This window comes from Thalassophryne amazonica, chromosome 17 (genome assembly GCF_902500255.1).
Source record: "Thalassophryne amazonica chromosome 17, fThaAma1.1, whole genome shotgun sequence".
Taxonomy (NCBI): Eukaryota; Metazoa; Chordata; class Actinopteri; order Batrachoidiformes; family Batrachoididae; genus Thalassophryne; species Thalassophryne amazonica.
In genome coordinates, this window is record NC_047119.1 from 7,373,219 (window position 1) to 7,391,615 (window position 18,397).

An 18,397-nucleotide genomic window follows, 5' to 3' on the forward strand; every position below is an offset into this window, starting at 1 on the left:
GACTTTTTTTTGAAGCTGTGGCATGAGGTTGTGACTTTAGTCACTCAGTCTGATAGTGTGCTACTGAGTGATCACTTTGATATTTTTGGATATGCATGATGTGTATTAATATCATTGATAGCAACAGTTATTAAACTTACTACAGTCATATTCAGGCAGGACTACTAGTCTCAAAAAGAACATCACAGGAGACATGATTCTTGTTTGTTAAAAACTAATGACCAGCAGACAACATCACTCCTCTTCTCAAACGTAGAATAAATTACTGACGGAAAAAAAAATGCTTGAAAAAGGCTGAAATTAAATTCTAAATTTGAAGGGGGCAGGGGGCTTCAGTAATTCAGTTGTGGCTGATTATTATGTTTTTGACCTGACAAAATTCTAAAATGAGTCATAATACCAGTGAATAACATGACAAATCTGTGTGTCCAATGTGTGACATTTCATCCACTAAATCAAATCTAAAGTGTGCTCCCTTTCTTACCTTGTCATTTATGACTCAAGCGCCTGGGTCCCACTGGATACAGACAGATGACAGATCCAACAGCAACAATGTGCTTATCTGAAAAGACAAATGACAATGAAGTTACACTGATAAGAACCCCAGTGTTGTTCCGAGCTGCACTGAAATATTGTTGATTTCCAAATTAATGGATATTACCAGGGTCATTTTCATTGGTATCATGAAAAACAGATTTCTGGCCTACCGAGGGTTATGTACGACTTTTTTTTTTTTTTTTTTTTTAAAGCAGGAAAGGTCCCATTGAGATTAAAACTTCTTTTTTCAAGAGAGACCTGGCCAAGACAGGCAGCAGCAATTACAAAACATAGTTACATGGATAAACAAGAGCATCTTGTGGAGTCGGCCTCAAGTATTCTTAATTTGGATTTAAAAGTGCTCAGTGAAATTAATCATTCTGCAACACACTCCATGCAGAAGGTGCAGCAGTAAACAAAAGCCATTTTTCCAATTCAGTACGAGCATATGGAGCAGAACGTTGTTTGAGGTGCATCTCCATCCAGAGATGAGTGTGGTATCTGTTCCTGAATTTCCTGTATGTTCGTTTTGTGAACTGTTTTGTAATTTGTAGAGCCCAACCGATATGGATTTTTGAGGCCGATGCCAATAACGATATTTGGATGAAAAAAATGCGATAATCGATAAATCGGCTGATTTGCTGATAGCCGATAAATAAGCCGATATTATTATTATTTTTTTTTAAATGAATAAAATGTTCTTTTTTGGACCCTTAACAAAAAAAGGTATGAGCTAAAAACTGAAGCTTTGTCCTCATATTGATTAACTTTACAACAGAGAAGAATTTTCAAGTTAAAAAAATGAAATCAAGAATTAAACCTTTGTGAAATTAGCAAATACATATCCTTAAAAAGACTTGTGAAATACATCTGATCTTGTACCTCTTGTTGCTGCAACTTTAGATATAGGTTCAGGATAAGGATATAGATCCTGATAAACTTACTTGTATGCTTTTGTCAGCCGATCAGTGCAGTGTGACGGCGAACTAAGGGGGCAGGTGATGAACACATTTAAGCAGGGGTGTAAGCAGCACTCAAATGAATGGAGTCAGAGCTCCATCTACTGGACAAACAGTGCAAGGACATTTTACATTGCCGACACAAACATTATTTCAGCAACTGTTCTGTTTATGAGAAATTATCGGCGTTCTATCGGCAAAATTTCGGCCGATAGTGAGTACTTTGAAAAGGGCTTATATCGGCCGATAATATCGGTCGGGCTCTAGTAATTTGTGTCTGTAGCATGGGTCAAGCAGAGGCTCACCCCTTTGAGTCTGGTCTGCTTGAGGTTTCTTCCTCAGAGGGAGTTTTTCCTTACCACTGTTGCTCTGGGGGTTGGTAAGGTTACTTGTGTGAAGCACTGTTACTGAGATAAAAAGGTTTGAGGTTGACTCATGGTTTAAAATTTGTGAACGTCCAAGTCTGTGCTGTGTTGTAGTTAGTAGTAATTCTCAATCACAACTACCCCCCTTTGATATAAATTAATAAACAGGCAATACCTACAATCTTAAGAAAAAAAAAAAAAAAAAAAAGACAAAATTACCAGGCTTGGGCACCTTTTTCTTTGTTCTCAACTGATAAAAATGGATTGGTCTCAGCAGTAATTTTCATATAGCTTCAGGTTTTCTATCTGTTGCATTTATTTTATTTTTATTTTTGGGGGCTGTATATGGGCTGTGCACACTTGTCATGCTCCTAGCAAAGCAGGTGCTCTGCCCACCTCTCACTCAGACACAAAACAAGAGTTTCACACTGACATGGGTCATTATTTTTGCATGTGCACACAGTACTCATTACTCAAAGCAGGTGATTCAAAGGTGATGTTCATTACTCAAATGCATCTTTAATCGGAATTGTGTTTATACAGTGTGTACAGTGGATGGAGTCTGTGAACATTAACAGAATAAGTTCTGTGACTGATTTACACTCTGTACCACATCACGGATTCAAATGTTTTCAGTGACAGTAGAGCAAATGTGTCTGAAATCTACTGTGTATGCAGTGAATGCAGTTAATATTACTCAATGACTTATGTACATGAATTCATCCACCCGCAACACCACACTGTAAATAAATAACTATCTCTGCTTGTGTGCATGCACATAAACATCTTGATAATTTTGCATGCATGCCAATTTCTGTGCATGATTCACGCACTGTCGTGCATGAAGGGGAATGCTGTTTTAAGTAAACTTTGCAATGAATCCGCAGAGCATATGGATGCCAAACTGTGAGAGACATTCCATACGGATCACCGATTAACTATGAGCTGTTACACCACTACTGAGTACCTTTAAGTAAAATACAGTACTACACAAAAATGTTAGACATTTACTACTTATCTAACATACAAATCAAGTTTGGTAACAATTTGATACGTGGAGTAAAAGTTCACAAGTATTCATGAGAAAGAAAGGAAAAAATAAAAGCTCTTCGAGTGATCGTAACCCCATGACCTTCTGACCCAAAGCTGATTTTTTTTTTTTTTAATGCTAACCTGTCCTGAACATTTCCTGAAACTTGAGATCGATCAACCCATTTTCCAGTAAAACAGGAAAATGAGAGGGAGAGGAAGGGAGGGAGCACCAGACAGCAAGCGTAACAATAAAAGCTTCTCCGTTTTTGTGGACTGAAGGACAAAAAGCTTAAACGACTCAAAACCCAACACCAATTCAGCTTCTCAGAACAGAGAACAACACAACCGCACTGTTGTCTTTTTTTCTTTTAAAACACACAGGCAACAAAAGAGAGTCACCTTCAATCTCCTCATCAAGGACAATACAGCCACAGCGCAGGAAATAATGACTGGGAAACAAAACAAAACAAAAAACAAACCAGGAACTGAGGAAACAAGTATGATGGGTTGCACAGACAGACACGTTTATGCTCCACTTCCTTTCAGGTACTATTCTCACTTGGGATCCAGAATCTTGCCACATAAATGTTCCGTCTTAAAAGGCCAACATGCATCAACTGTCAAATCTGAGGTGTTGTGGACAGATGGGGCTTTAACAGTTACATCTGCGCCTTCTCCTCCATTGCCAGCCATCTTTCAGCGAGAGACATAATCACTACAGCACAACTGTGAAACCAAAAAATGTCAGAAAATCAGCTGCTTCTCATTTGTGACTTCAACAAATGAGGATGTGTGGTCCTGAGCAGAACAGTTACGTGCCTCACATATTATGTCACAATCTAAAATTGTGAGAAGAATAAATAAATAAGGACGCATTTAAACCACACAACATTTTCAATACAGCCAACACTTTTTGTCTCTTGATTAAATGGTAAATAAATAAATGGACTGCTTTTTCATCTGCATCAGATGCTCAAAGCGCTTTACAATAATGCCTCACATTCACCCCGATGTCAGGGTGCTGTCATACAAGGCACTCATGACACACCGGGAGCAACAGGGGTTTAAAGACCTTGCCCAAGGCCCCTTAGTGATTTTCCAGTCAGGCTGGGATTTGAACCGAGGATCTTCTGGTCTCAAGCCCAACGCTTTAACCACAAGACCATCACCTCCCCTCTTGATTCTTGTTTCTTACCCGCAACAATATAAAAGAGCCCCGGTTAGTGACTTCAATCAGCAAAAAGGCAAGTCACGATTGACATCTTTAAATGACTTTGACGGAGGTTGATGAATAAATTGTGGATAATCAACATAGAGAAATGATCATTTTCCTGCTACACACCCTTAAAAACAACGGAATGGCCCAATTGCAGCATCATTTTTTAAGGCCACTGTTATAACACTAGGGAGAACTATGGGATATAGTCCTTAATAGGATAAGGGCAATAATACTGCAAAGTAGTTGTGAAATGAATGAGTGACAATTATGAAATGGATATCCACTTGAGGACAAATATGACAAGATTCGTCCTTACCGAATGTGAAAGTTGAGAATAACAGTCTATCGGATATAAGGTTTGATCAATGTGTTTGAACTATATGTTTACCAATAATATATTATATATGGGCAGTCAATTTGAGATGTAGGGAGAGGGACATTCTGAAGCTACAGTTGCATTGGAATCCATCACAGCGAGATAGAACCTAAAATATCTGAACAGAGTCTGTGTGTGTTCAGTGGAAACACTATGTCCACTTAGTCTTACAGAACAACTCCAACAATGTGTCAACTCTGATTCAGCAGAGTTCCCAAAAACTAAAGACGTTGATCCTGGATAGCAATCTGCACTGGTTTTCAACCTTTATTTAGTTAAACAACAAAATCTGCAACATTCAGAGAGGTTTGACCTATAACAATCTGTCATATAAGAAAATAGGGTCCAGAGACCCTGAAGTCCTTTGAACAAAGAAAGTACAATTTTGACCAAATATGGAGAAAGTGGCATGAAGTAAGTAATTTGTTTATATTCACTTGACACCGTTTACACTTCTGGGGGACCCTGAAAGACCAGCGTACCACGTCCAAATAGTCACCTCAGGAATGTCTGTCACAAATTTCCGGAAATAAATTATATATATATATATATATATATATATATAATTTGATAGTTTTGGAAAAATTATCAGACAACAATATTATTATGTTTTTTAGGATTTTTTGTTTTGGTTTTTACCCTTATTTTGGGGAGGGGGCAGGCATGGTTCACTGATTCAGGGTAAAAAATTTCAATTTCAATTTTCAATTTATTTTCATTTACGAGGTCTATTAGAAAAGTATCCGACCTTATTATTTTTTCAAAAACCATATGGATTTGAATCACGTGTGGATACATCAGACATGCTTGAACCCTCGTGGGCATGCGAGAGTTTTTTCACGCCTGTAGGTTACGTCATTCGCCTGTGGGCAGTCTTTGAGTGAGGAGTCGTCCACACGCTCGTCGATTTTTTTCATTGTTTAGGAATGGCTCAGAGACTGTTGCTTTGTTTGATAAAAATTTTTTCAAAACTGTAAGGCACAACTGAGTGGACACCATTCAATAAATTCAGCTGGTTTTCGGTAAAAATTTTAACGGCTGATGAGAGATTTTGGTCTGGTAGTGTCGCTTTAAGGACGGTCCACGGCGCCTGACGGCGATCTGCGCTTCGAGGCGGCAGCGTCTCGCCGTTTCAAGTTGAAAACTTCCACATTTCAGGCTCTGTTGACGCAGTAAGTCGTCAGAGAACAAATTCAAAATTCAAAAGAACAAAAATCATCCAAATTACACAAAATTGAGGACAAAAGCATTGTATTTATCTGTATAAGAAATTAGGATGTTAAAATTATCTGAGAAAACAGAGTGCGCACCATAAACTTAAAAAAAAAAGTTTTTTTTAACAGCAAAATCATGAGCTGTTCACATCTAACTTTTTATAGAAACCCCTTTTGCAATCACACCCTAGGATTTAAGGTAAAACAACAGAGATAGCTAAGAAAACAGCAAACTGTTCTTCTGCTGAACAAGATTATATTTCACTCACTAGCCATTGCTGCTCTTTTTTAATGCAGCATCATAGAAAGACTTTAATCTAAACATTATATAAATAGTTCAGGATTAACACATTTTAACGGGACAGCTTTTCTAGAACTTTTACTTAACTCAATACCAATTAAAATCTATTAATCTAACTAAAATAAACTGTTTGCAAGACTTTTTGTGAGCTTTTATTCGCCAATTACTCTGATGACTTGCACACTGAATGGAATCAGCCAGGGTTGCATATTCCGGACAGAATCAATCAATCAATCAATTTTATTTATATAGCGCCAAATCACAACAAACAGTTGCCCTAAGGCGCTTTATATTGTAAGGCAAGGCCATACAATAATTACGTAAAAACCCCAATGGTCAAAACGACCCCCTGTGAGCAAGCACTTGGCGACAGTGGGAAGGAAAAACTCCCTTTTAACAGGAAGAAACCTCCAGCAGAACCAGGCTCAGGGAGGGACAGTCTTCTGCTGGGACAGGTTGGGGCTGAGGGAGAGAACCAGGAAAAAGACATGCTGTGGAGGGGAGCGAAGATCAATCACTAATGATTAAATGCAGAGTGGTGCATACAGAGCAAAAAGAGAAAGAAACACTCAGTGCATCATGGGAACCCCCAAGCAGTCTAAGTCTATAGCAGCATAACTAAGGGATGGTTCAGGGTCACCTGATCCAGCCCTAACTATAAGCTTTAGCAAAAAGGAAAGTTTTAAGCCTAATCTTAAAAGTAGAGAGGGTGTCTGTCTCCCTGATCCGAATTGGGAGATGGTTCCACAGGAGAGGAGCCTGAAAGCTGAAGGCTCTGCCTCCCATTCTACTCTTACAAACCCTAGGAACTACAAGTAAGCCTGCAGTCTGAGAGCGAAGCGCTGTATTGGGGTGATATGGTACTACGAGGTCCCTAAGATAAGATGGGACCTGATTATTCAAAACCTTATAAGTAAGAAGAAGAATTTTAAATTCTATTCTAGAATTAACAGGAAGCCAATGAAGAGAGGCCAATATGGGAGAGATATGCTCTCTCCTTCTAGTCCCCGTTAGTACTCTAGCTGCAGCATTTTGAATTAACTGAAGGCTTTTCAGGGAACTTTTAGGACAACCTGATAATAATGAATTACAATAGTCCAGCCTAGAGGAAATAAATGCATGAATTAGTTTTTCAGCATCACTCTGAGACAAGACCTTTCTAATTTTAGAGCTACTGCGTAAATGCAAAAAAGCAGTCCTACATATTTGTTTAATATGCGCTTTGAATGACATATCCTGATCAAAAATGACTCCAAGATTTCTCACAGTATTACTAGAGGTCAGGGTAATGCCATCTAGAGTAAGGATCTGGTTAGACACCATGTTTCTAAGATTTTAGGGGCCAAGTACAATAACTTCAGTTTTATCTGAGTTTAAAAGCAGGAAATTAGAGGTCATCCATGTCTTTATGTCTGTAAGACAATCCTGCAGTTTAGCTAATTGGTGTGTGTCCTCTGGCTTCATGGATAGATAAAGCTGGGTATCATCTGCGTAATAATGAAAATTTAAGCAATGCCGTCTAATAATACTGCCTAAGGGAAGCATGTATAAAGTGAATAAAATTGGTCCTAGCACAGAACCTTGTGGAACTCCATAATTAACCTTAGTCTGTGAAGCAGATTCCCCATTTACATGAACAAATTGTAATCTATTAGACAAATATGATTCAAACCACCGCAGCGCAGTGCCTTTAATACCTATGGCATGCTCTAATCTCTCTAATAAAATTTTATGGTCAACAGTATCAAAAGCAGCACTGAGGTCTAACAGAACAAGCACAGAGATGAGTCCACTGTCTGAGGCCATAAGAAGATCATTTGTAACCTTCACTAATGCTGTTTCTGTACTATGATGAATTCTAAAACCTGACTGAAACTCTTCAAATAGACCATTCCTCTGCAGATGATCAGTTAGCTATTTTACAACTACCCTTTCAAGAATTTTTGAGAGAAAAGGAAGGTTGGAGATTGGCCTATAATTAGCTAAGATAGCTGGGTCAAGAGATGGCTTTTTAAGTAATGGTTTAATTACTGCCACCTTAAAAGCCTGTGGTACATAGCCAACTAATAAAGATAGATTGATCCTATTTAAGATCGAAGCATTAAATAATGGTAGGGCTTCCTTGAGCAGCCTGGTAGGAATGGGGTCTAATAGACATGTTGATGGTTTGGATGAAGTAACTAATGAAAATAACTCAGACAGAACAATCTGAGAGAAAGAGTCTAACCAAATACCGGCATCACTGAAAGCAGCCAAAGATAACGATACGTCTTTGGGATGGTTATGAGTAATTTTTTCTCTAATAGTTAAAATTTTATTAGCAAAGAAAGTCATGAAGTCATTACTAGTTAAAGTTAAAGGAATACTCGGCTCAATAGAGCTCTGACTCTTTGTCAGCCTGGCTACAGTGCTGAAAAGAAACCTGGGGTTGTTCTTATTTTCTTCAATTAGTGATGAGTAGTAAGATGTCCTAGCTTTATGGAGGGCTTTTTTATAGAGCAACAGACTCTTTTTCCAGGCTAAGTGAAGCTCTTCTAAATTAGTGAGACGCCATTTCCTCTCCAACTTACGGGTTATCTGCTTTAAGCTGCGAGTTTGTGAGTTATACCACGGAGTCAGGCACTTCTGATTTAAAGCTCTCTTTTTCAGAGGAGCTACAGCATCCAAAGTTGTCTTCAATGAAGATGTAAAACTATTGACAAGATACTCTATCTCACAGAGTTTAGGTAGCTACTCTGCACTGTGTTGGTATATGGCATTAGAGAACATAAAGAAGGAATCATATCCTTAAACCTAGTTAAAGCGCTTTCTGAAAGACTTCTAGTGTAATGAAACTTATTCCCCACTGCTGGGTAGTCCATCAGAGTAAATGTAAATGTTATTAAGAAATGATCAAACAGAAGGGAGTTTTCAGGGAATACTGTTAAGTCTTCAATTTCCATACCATAAGTCAGAACAAGATCTAAGATATGATTAAAGTGGTGGGTGGACTCATTTACATTTTGAGCAAAGCCAATTGAGTCTAATAATAGATTAAATGCAGTGTTGAGGCTGTCATTCTCAGCATCTGTGTGGATGTTAAAATCGCCCACTATTATTATCTTATCTGAGCTAAGCACTAAGTCAGACAAAAGGTCTGAAAATTCACAGAGAAACTCACAGTAACGACCAGGAGGACGATAGATAACAACAAATAAAACTGGGTTTTTGGGACTTCCAATTTGGATGGACAAGACTAAGAGTCAAGCTTTCAAATGAATTAAAGCTCTGTCTGGGTTTTTGATTAATTAATAAGCTGGAATGGAAGACTGCTGCTAATCCTCCGCCTTAGCCCGTGCTACGAGCATTCTGGCAGTTAGTGTGACTCGGGGGTGTTGACTCATTTAAAATAACATTCATCCTGCTGTAACCAGGTTTCTGTAAGGCAGAATAAATCAATATGTTGATCAATTATTATATCATTTACTAACAGGGACTTAGAAGAGAGAGACCTAATGTTTAATAGACCACATTTAACTGTTTTAGTATGTGGTGCAGTTGAAGGTGCTATATTATTTTTTCTTTTTGAATTTTTATGCTTAAATAGATTTTTGCTGGTTATTGGTGGTCTGGGAGCAGGCACCGTCTCTACGGGGATGGGGTGATGAGGGGATGGCAGGGGGAGAGAAGCTGCAGAGAGGTGTGTAAGACTACAACTCTGCTTCCTGGTCCCAACCCTGATAGTCACGGTTTGGAGGATTTAAGAAAATTGGCCAGATTTCTAGAAATGAGAGCTGCTCCATCCAAAGTGGGATGGATGCCGTCTCTCCTAACAAGACCAGGTTTTCCCCAGAAGCTTTGCCAATTATCTATGAAGCCCACCTCATTTTTTGGACACCACTCAGACAGCCAGCAATTCAAGGAGAACATGCGGCTAAACATGTCACTCCCGGTCCGATTGGGGAGGGGCCCAGAGAAAACTACAGAGTCCGACATTGTTTTTGCAAAGTTACACACCGATTCAATGTTAATTTTAGTGACCTCCGACTGGCGTAACCGGGTGTCATTACTGCCGACGTGAATTACAATCTTACCAAATTTACGCTTAGCCTTAGCCAGCAGTTTCAAATTTCCTTCAATGTCGCCTGCTCTGGCCCCCGGAAGACAATTGACTATGGTTGCTGGTGTCGCTAACTTCACATTTCTCAAAACAGAGTCGCCAATAACCAGAGTTTGATCCTCAGCAGGTGTGTCGCCGAGTGGGGAAAAATGGTTAGAAATGTGAACGGGTTGGCGGTGTACACGGGGCTTCTGTTTAGGGCTACGCTTCCTCCTCACAGTCACCCAGTCGGCCTGCTTTCCCGGCTGCTCGGGATCTGCCAGAGGGAAACTAACGGCGGCTAAGCTACCTTGGTCCGCACCGACTACAGGGGCCTGGCTAGCTGTAGAATTTTCCACGGTGCGGAGCCGAGTCTCCAATTCGCCCAGCCTGGCCTCCAAAGCTACGAATAAGCTACACTTATTACAAGTACCATTACTGCTAAAGGAGGCCGAGGAATAACTAAACATTTCACACCCAGAGCAGAAAAGTGCGGGAGAGACAGGAGAAGCCACCATGCTAAACCGGCTAAGAGCTAGTAGCTGCGCTAAGCTAGCGGATTCCTAAAAACACACAAAGTGAATAATGTGTAAATAATTTAGAGGTGATTCAGCAGAGGGAGTGCTTTAGTTAAGGCACATGAAGATTACACTGTGAAGCAAATTGTTATCTAGGTAACTAGATCAATCTAACTGCGCAGATTAAACAGCTAACAGATATAGCAAAACAGCGCTGTGCTCCGGAACAGGAAGTGATACAATACCGCAGTGAGAGCCAACCACCAGTAGAGGCAAGAAGCTGCTGGCAGTCAGCCTCAAGCAGATGTCTTTTGCACATTTTCACCTTCTCTTTGCCTTTATCCCACACTGATATCACAACCTACATGTTTGTTTGATAAGATTACTAACCCTAAGAGCCATAATCATTTTAATATTTTTGGCTTCCCTCATCCTAACGGACTTGATTTTAAAGGTAGAACCACAAACACACAACGTTCAAGCTTAGACATTACGAAAAAAAAAAATGCTTCACATCCCACCTGTTATGCAGAAAAGCTAATTTGAGCAAATAATTTTAATATAACTCATCAATTAAACTTAGTGCAGAACTGTAGTAAACTCAGTTTCAGATTTAAGTTTAAACATAAACTTTAAACTTTTGAGCACAACCTCAGCTGTGTGACTTTACAGTTTTTCTTTTATTCTGACATACTGCATTAAAAACAGTGACCCAATATTCATCCGAAAACATAAAATTTGAATCATAAAAAGTTAGTTGTTTTTTTTTTACTGTGAAAACCAGAAATATTTTTAATGAACCATTTTCATAACTTAGCCACATGGGGTGTGCAGCCAGTACATTCTGAGTGCCAGTCCCAAGCCCGGATAAATGAGGAGGGTTGCGTCAGGAAGGGCATCCGGCGTAAAACAAACCAACCCAACTATGCAGACTCAGAATCGAATTCCCATACCGGATCGGTCGCGGCCCGGGTTAACAACGTCCGCCACCGGTGCTATTGCCCAACAGGGTGCCGGTGGAAATTGGGCTACTGCTGGGCGAAGACGACGAAGAAGAGGAGGAAAATGTTGCCACAAACAGCGGGAGAAGAAGAAAACTAGAAGGGTGGAAATGAAAGTGGGGACTTTGAATGTTGGTAGTATGACTGGCAAAGGGAGAGAGCTGGCTGATATAATGGAGAGGAGAAAGGTAGACATATTGTGTGTGCAAAAGACCAAGTGGAAGGGAAGTAAGAGCAGGAGCATCGGCGGTGGGTACAAGTTGTTGTACCATGGTGAGGACAGGAAGAGAAATGGTGTTGGGGTCATTTTAAAGGAAGAGTATGTTAAACGTGTGTTGGAGGTTAAGCGAGTGTCTGACAGGGTGATGAGTGTGAAGTTGGAAATTGAAGGGGTGATGATGAATATCATCAGTGCATATGCCCCACAGGTAGGTTGTGAGATGAAGGAGAAAGAAGATTTCTGGAGTGTGTTAGATGAGGTGATGGAGAGTGTGCCCAAGCATGAAAGAGTGGTGATAGAAGCAGACTTCAATGGGCATGTTGGTGAAGGGAACAGAGGTGATGAGGAAGTAATGGGTAGATATGGTATCAAGGATAGGAATGGGGAAGGACAGATGGTAGTTGATTTTGAAAAAAGGATGGAAATGGCTGTGGTGAATACCTACTTTAAGAAAAGGGAGGAGCACAGGGTAACATATAAGAGTGGAGGAAGGTGCACACAGGTGGACTACATTCTTTATAGGAGAAGCAAGCTAAAAGAAATCACAGACTGTAAGGTGGTAGCAGGAGAGAGTGTCAATAGACCTCATAGGATGGTTGTTTGTAGGATGACTTTAGAGGTAAAGAAGAAGAAGAGAGTGAGAGCTCAACAAAGGATCAGATGGTGGAAGCTGAAGGAGGAAGACTGTTGTGTGAAATTTAGCGAGCAGGTGAGAGAAGCACTAGTTGGAGGGGAAGCAATTTTGGACAACTGGAAAAGTACTGCAGAGGTGAGGGAGACAGCTAGGGCAGTACTGGGTATGACATCTGGACAGTGGAAGGAACACAAGGAGACTTGGTGGTGGAATGAAGAGGTCCAGGAACGCATAAGGAGAAAGAGGCTGGCGAAAAAGTTTTGGGATAGTCGTAGAGATCAAGAAAATAGAGAGGAGTACAAGGAGATGCGGCATAAGGCGAGAAGAGAAGTGGCAAAAGCAAAGGAAAAGGCATATTGCAAGCTGTACAAGAAGTTGAATAGTAAGGAAGGAGAAAAGGACTTGTACCGATTGGCCAGACAAAGGGACAGAGCTGGAAAGGATGTGCAGCAGGTTAGGGTGGTAAAAGATGCACATGGTAATGTGCTGACAAGTGAGGAGTGTGTGCTGAGAAGGTGGAGGGAATATTTCGAAGAGTTGATAAATAAAGAAAATGAGCGAGAGAAAAGGCTGGATGATGTGGTGAGAGTAAATCAGGAAGTAAAAGAGATTAGCAAGGAAGAAGTGAGGGCTGCTATGAAGAGGATGAAGAGTGGAAAGGCAGTTGGTCCAGATGACATTCCAATGGAGGCATGGAAATGTCTAGGAGAGATGGCAGTAGAGTTTCTAACCAGATTGTTTAATAAAATCTTGGAAAGTGAGAGGATGCCTGAGGAGTGGAGACGAAGTGTGCTGGTTCCTATTTTCAAGAACAAGGGTGATGTGCAGAGCTGCAGTAACTACAGAGGCATAAAGCTGATCAGCCACAGCATGAAGTTATGGGAAAGAGTAGTAGAAGCCAGGCTTAGAAAACAGGTGAAGATCTGTGAGCAGCAATATGGTTTCATGCCGAGAAAGAGCACTACAGATGCAATGTTTGCTCTGAGAATACTGTTGGAAAAGTACAGAGAAGGACAGAAAGAGTTACATTGTGTGTTTGTGGACTTAGAAAAAGCTTATGATAGGGTGCCAAGAGAAGAGTTGTGGCATTGTATGAGGAGGTCTGGAGTGGCAGAGAAGTATGTTAGGGTAGTACAGGACATGTACAAGAATAGTGTGACAGCGGTGAGATGCGCAGTCGGAATGACAGACTCATTCAAGGTGGAGGTGGGATTACACCAAGGATCAGCTCTGAGTCCTTTCTTGTTTGCAGTGGTGATGGACAGGTTGACAGATGAGATCAGACAGGAGTCCCCATGGACTATGATGTTTGCAGATGACACTGTGATCTGTAGTGAGAGTAGAGAGCAAGTTGAGTCTAGTCTGGAGAAGTGGAGATATGCTTTGGAGAGAAGGGGAATGAAAGTCAGTAGAAGCAAGACTGAATACATGTGTGTGAATGAGAGGGAGCCCAGTGGAATAGTGCAGTTACAAGGAGTAGAAGTGGTGAAAGTAGATGAGTTTAAATATTTGGGGTCAACTGTTCAAAGTAATGGAGAGTGTGGTAGAGAGGATAGAAGAGAGTGCAGGCAGGGTGGAGTGGGTGGAGAAAGGTGGCAGGAGTGATTTGTGAAGAATATCAGCAAGAGGAAGGGGAAAGTTTACAAGACAGTAGTGAGACCAGCTATGTTGTACGGCTTAGAGACGGTGGCACTAACAAAAAGACAGGAGGCGGAGCTGGAGGTGGCAGAGCTGAAGATGTTGAGATTCTCTTTGGGAGCAACAAGAATGGACAAGATTAGGAATGAACATATCAGAGGGACAGCTCAGGTGGGACGGTTTGGAGACAAAGTCAGAGAGGCGAGATTGAGATGGTTTGGACATGTGCAGAGGAGGGACCCAGGGTATATAGGGAGAAGGATGCTGAGGATGGAGCCACCAGGCAGGAGGAGAAGAGGGAGACCAAAGAGGAGGTTCATGGATGTGCTGAGAGAGAACATGCAGGTGGTTGGTGTGACAGAGGAAGATACAGAGGACAGGGTGAGATGGAAACGATTGATCTGCTGTGGCGACCCCTAACGGGAACAGCCGAAAGACAAAGAAGTAGATAAAGAAAAACTTGTGTATTTTGTTTAATTGCTTACTGTTGCAGACAGACACATGGAATAAAGGTCCTGTTCCCAAAACGCACGCACACACACACACACACACACACACACACACCACAGAGGTGTGTGTGTGTGTGTGTGTGTGTGCGCATTTTGGGAACAGGACTTTTCCCCACGTGAAGTTGGGGTTTGGGATTGGTTAGTTCTTGAGTTTTCCATCAATGGTAACACTCCTTTCTCCTGCTACATATTTCTTCCCACCCGTCTCACTCTTCCAGCTGAAATAGTAGGAAATAAGTTGTTTTGCTGAAGCTGTCTGTAAAACGTGCAGCGAATATGAGAATATTATCCCTCCAATAAACTTGCATAAATTATTCATAATAATTCAAGCTATACTTGGCCTATTAACAAAATTTAAAAAGTGGTGTGGAGGTTGAGGTCTCCACGTTCAACACGCATTCAAACAGACACTCAGAATGCAGCCGGTTGCATGCTGCATCTGCTTAATTAGGTCATATGACTTTTGATACAAGGGCGCATCATTCGACTCCAGACAGTTAATGTTTAATGTTTAAGACAAAAATTAGTTGTTAAAATTATTATTAGTATTAAGGAGTATAAAAAATGTCTTCAAAAGTGGACTTTCATTCTAAAGGTGTAGTGGCAAGGTGCGTCTCCCCCACAACACCAGCTTTCTGCCCATGGTTTGCAGTCTCTGAGCAAGTAAAATGGAGATATTGTGTATTTATGTGGAAAGCACAAACTAATGGAGAGGTAAGAAGGTTCTATCAGCGCTTTTGTCAGGCCATTCTTAGAAATAGATTCTAGGTATATGGGGGGGGTTGGTATTGCATGTATGTTGTTAACACAGGCCTTTAGTTGTTAGCGCCGCCAATGAAAAGATAATTTTTAAAATTTTTATATTGAGAAACCTGATTTATTTTGTATCTGAAATACCATAAACAAATTAAAATGTGAAATATGAAGAGTCTGAATACTTTTGCAAGCCACTGTATATCTTAATCAAACATGCTCCAATTACTCTCATATTTGAAAGTTAAGTGCAGACTGTTACTCACTATCGCCTGACAAAGTTTGATCCAGATCTGATCCATATTGCGGATTTAGCGGATATTTTATTAATTTTAACATTGAAAAGGCCTTTCGATCTGTGCTTGTTATTATATTTTTGCTTATGAAAAGCCCCTAATAACAGGACTTTGACCTTGCAAATTTTTTTCCAAGGTAAAAATTTGTGGAACTGGAAACTATTATTGGCGGAGGCTGGAGTGCTACGAGCGCAGTGCTCTAGTTTTTACTCAGAGTGGCACAGAGTTTAAAAGGAAAAGGATACGAATATCTTTGTCAAACTCCCTGCAGGTGTGTTTGCTCGCCATGTCATCACCACGCTCTGAGAGACAGACAGATCACAACAACCGCTTTTTCAACTTGGATCTACTGCACAAAACAGTGGAATCACTACGTCAAATGCTGATATGTCGTAACTATGTGGACGGGATTACCAGTGCATGTAATGAATGAGTATACCGGTATTTCGACCATCTGATCGGTGAAGCTCATAATTAGGGCTGTAGCTATCGAATATTTTTGGAATCGAGTACTTTAATCGATTATTTTATCGATTCATCGGATAAAAAGTACTTTTGTGTTTTTAACCAATATCAGTAGTGGCAGGGCTGTCCATAACCAATGGTACAATGTCGCTGTGCCATCACGTAAATTTTTAAGTTTAGGGTGTTCCCTCTCTCTCGCTTTTCCTGGGTAATTATTTTTTTTCACATTATTAAGAGTTCTGGAGCTTTGCCAAACCATAAGCCCAGGCGGTCTCTGAAATCTACAGTCTGTGGACACTGTATTCTTTTTTTTCTACTACACATTTCATTTGCACTTTTTATTGCTGTGATTTATTCAGTGTTTAGTGTATATTTATGCATGCCGTACAGAGTGCAGCTCAAACCAAAGTCAAATTTCTTGTTTTCTGTGGATACTTGGCAAATAACACAGCCTGTGATAAACGGCTGTGGAGTTCAGCGTTTCCACAACAGCTGCACTGATAAATTAACTGTACAGCCTGTTGATAAAAACTCTTACCAAATCTGAATATAGGCTTCTTCTTTTTTTTTTGTAATAGTTTAAACATAACTCATTTTAAGTGCGCGTCCTTTCGCTTCATCTCTGGAGGTGGACAGCAGCCAGTGGAGTGAGCAGTGTTTAAAAAAAACCAAAAAAAAAACCACAAACTGCTTCACTTTAAATGCGCAGTAAGCTCATTTCAGATGATCAGCGCGGCCCCTTTCTCTTAAAAGGCTTTATTTTACTTCGCGTGTGGCTTTGTAAACTTGTGGCGTCGCCTGTTACATTGATTAGCGCTTACATTAGTTATGGGCATGCTTTACGGTCGTCTTCTGTTTTTTTTGTGAGAGCGTTACATCGCCACCTACAGGCCTGGCATATGCACTACAGCTTTAAACGAAGCCTTGAGGCAAAGAACTTGCCTCGAATATTTTTTGTATTCGAATTAATCGATTAATTGTTTCAACCCTACTCATAATCAAATCAAACAAATCATAATCAGCGGTCTAATAAGACAACACCCCACTCTCCCCTTTGTTTAAATTCTCATCGGATCTCTATTGATCTCATATATTGCCATTTGGCAGCCCAACTGATGTAAATTCATCATGACAGAGAACTTCAGTTCCTGCAGTAGTTGGCAATTAATTTAACAACTGATAGAGTTATTGTTGCAGTTCTCCCTTAGAGCACAAAAACCTGGTCTAGAGTCCAGCACTCTGAGGTACCTTACATACATTGTTTCACAACACATGTACAATCTTATCCTCAAAAGCACTTTCTTGATAACTTTGCATTCCTCCCTGCCAACAGTCTAATCATCCACACTCCCTGAAGTTCTGCATTATGTACCATTAAATGAGACATATACTGCAAATATCTCTGACACAGCATTACTATGAAAATCATGTCTTCAATCAATCTGTCAACATGTTACCCTCCAGTCAGCCAACTTTACGCTGCCTTTCCACATGCCCGAGTTGCTGTCCTGTGATATCATGGTTTTCCTCTTTCCATATTTATGAATCCAACAGAAAATTGCATAACATATTCACATTATGCTGAGCACTTGATTCAATCTCCTTCCCAGGACAGATGTACGATCAGTCCACCTAACTCATGTGGACAGCCTGAGGATGATTTTTGCACATAAATTAGATTTTGGGATGCCGCACACAGATTCTGGATTTCCTGAAAACTTCCCCGTTTCCCTTTATACCTTCCTTTAGTAGCCCCTTTAACTGCTCCCTTGTTTTCACTTGGGGTCACTACAGCAGATCCAATGTGAGTCTGCTTGTTGATTTGGCACTAGTTTTATATCAGATGCCCTTCCTGATACAAGTCCACATTACATGGAGAAATGTGGCAGGGGTGGAGTTTCAACAGAGAACGTTTTGCAATGAAACCAAGCGCACTAACCACTATTAGCATGGTGGCTTACTGTTGCCTCATAGCGACAAGGTACAAGGTTCGCTTCCATCCTGGTCCTTTGTGGAGTTTGCATGTTCTCCCTGTGTTTGCCTGGGTCCTCCCACCTCCAAAAATATGGTGATTAGGTGAATTACTGACTCTAAATTGACCACAGGTGAGAGGGAGAGCGTGAATGTGTTTATGTGCGTCGGCCCTGCAACAGACTGGACGCTTGTCCAGGATGTACCCAGTCTCTCACCCAATGTCCACTGGGATAGGCTCTAGTCCAGAGGCCTCAAACTCTTTCCAGAAAGGGCAGAGAGGGTGCAGGTTTTCTTTGCAACCACTCACT

General features: G+C 40.6%; 1 protein-coding gene across 4 annotated transcripts in view; it reads right to left on the reverse strand.

The window, feature by feature from the left end:
- Nucleotides 1-18,397, reverse strand: part of erbin (erbb2 interacting protein) — a 134,643-nt gene that overhangs the window by 91,563 nt on the left and 24,683 nt on the right. For all 4 annotated transcript variants that reach the window (XM_034191591.1, XM_034191589.1, XM_034191590.1 and 1 more), the window contains exon 2: nt 485-562. The gene's annotated coding sequence lies outside the window, so the exon portion shown is untranslated. The remainder of the gene's footprint in view (nt 1-484; nt 563-18,397) is intronic.